At 33.8% G+C, this 2,040-nt stretch overlaps 1 non-coding gene across 1 annotated transcript; it reads left to right on the plus strand.

The window, feature by feature from the left end:
- Positions 1-1,416: 1,416 nt before the first annotated feature.
- Positions 1,417-1,517, plus strand: LOC119627779 (small nucleolar RNA U13). The gene has a single exon (XR_005244011.1). It is a non-coding gene; the product is annotated as a small nucleolar RNA U13 (small nucleolar RNA).
- The last annotated feature ends 523 nt before the right edge of the window (positions 1,518-2,040 follow it).

The following is a 2,040-nucleotide window of genomic DNA, read 5'->3' on the forward strand; positions in this document are numbered from 1 at the left end:
TCTCTCCAACAAGGTCTGAAACTCAGCCCTCAAGGGTTGGGAGAGAAACTATTTCATAAGTATTCTACATTATCCCTAGAAGCATGGCTGCTCCTTATACCTTCCATTCTTTTGTTTTGAAAAGTTCTCTTTACTTCTTACTCCCATTCCCTCATTACCATGTTACTTTTATTCCCCATTATACTTCATTTATATACATATAATTATATATGACATATATACACACAGATATGTGTGTATACGTATATACTAATAGACACATATACATATTCTATGATTATAATCATATAGATTCTGTCCAAATCATTCCATGCATTCTGCGGTTTCTCTGTCCTGACAATCCTTACTGATAGAGGCATATAAGTACAAGTTTTGAGGAAGATCCAGACAGAAGTAGCTGGGACATGGCCACTTTAAATATGGTTTTGGAATGAGTGTCTTTGACCTGTCTGAAAAGACTGGTACAGAGAAGACAACAACATATAGGTAAAATATAAATTCAGAATAGGGATATCAATAATGAAGTGTTGATGCTAAATCAGCAGGATGCTTACCTACTTATACTCAGAAATACTCAAGAGTTCAAAAAAGAGTGATACCAGAGTGAGGGTTTGAATAACCTAATCTATTCAGGTTAATGGATTGCAAGGTCATAAAGTTGAGTTGGTAAAAACAATAGATAAATATTAATGAAATAAAGCTATTCTTGGACTTTGAAGATGCATGATATTATGGTAGTTAAGAATCACACATTTACAGAAAGATAGTCAAGATTTGAACTCTGGAAGTGCTTCTGTTCAATGGTGGAAATATGGCAATATTTTAAACCTTCAGGTCCTGAGTTTTCTGAAAATGGAAAACAAATCTTAAGTCTCTTTAGTCATACGTGTGTGTGTGTGTTGTATGTTTGTGTGTGTGTGTGTGTATTCACATATGTGATTACAGAGAAAGTAGGTAGAGAGATAACAACACAAATGTATTTTAAGAATAGGAAGAAAATATATAGAGTGAAAACAACACACATACATAAAATATAGGAAAGGAAGCAGATAGAGAGATAACAAGAGCCAGGGTGAATGGTTTTCAGCATTATTATTATCAACATCTTCAGCATCATTTCATCACCATCATCGTCAGCAACGGCAGTAGTGGCAACATCCATACTATCACGTTAATAATAAAATGCAGTGGTAGCAGAGCTAAAACTATTTTTCAGGGAACTGTAAACCCCAGAATTCTTTGCCCTGGGGAGGACGTAAACCTCTTGATCTTCTAATTTTTTAGACTCTAAAAGCCTGAAGGCATGAGCAGAGCCTTTTTAAAGGTTTTCAGAAATATTGTTATAAGATATATTTCCCCTAGCATAACAATCTTAAAGCAAGAACACATTTTAATTTTTAAAAATGTTTTTGATTGATCTTTTTGTAGTTCCTGAGCACGATGATTGGGTGTTCATGCACATGTGTGAGATGTGCTACTCTCGACCCTTACGATGTCGGCACATTACCGGTCTGACCTGAGAAGAAAAAAAAAAAGATTTTGATGTTTGTTTTTCATTGAAATATACTTCTCCAATATGACACTGATACAAAATTGAACTATCTAAATCATGATACATAAGTATCGCAGAGGCTATCCCTTTAACAACATCTATTACTTCCTTTGCTAATAATTTATTTAAAAAGTATTTTGGTAATTGTGTTTTAGCAGGCCACTTATTCAGGGGAAAAATGTGTCTGACAGTTTCATAGACAATTCAGCTCTTTATTTACTTTTAAAATAAATTTATTTTAAGTTAATATATTGATATTCTTGGTTTTACATTGATGCATTAAGCCTTTTGTCAATATGAATTAGCTTCTTTATTTTCAATCCACTCTGTGATACTGAAGAGATCAAGATCCTAAGCCATCAGGACCAAACTCATGATAATGGTGAATCCATGAAGGTAAATATAACCTTATGGTTTGATCTATTTGGGTAACCACTGAGCATTCTCAATAACATTTTCACCAGAAACATTCCCAGTATGGACTTCCA

This window comes from Chlorocebus sabaeus, chromosome 27 (assembly GCF_047675955.1).
Source record: "Chlorocebus sabaeus isolate Y175 chromosome 27, mChlSab1.0.hap1, whole genome shotgun sequence".
NCBI classification, from domain to species: Eukaryota; Metazoa; Chordata; class Mammalia; order Primates; family Cercopithecidae; genus Chlorocebus; species Chlorocebus sabaeus.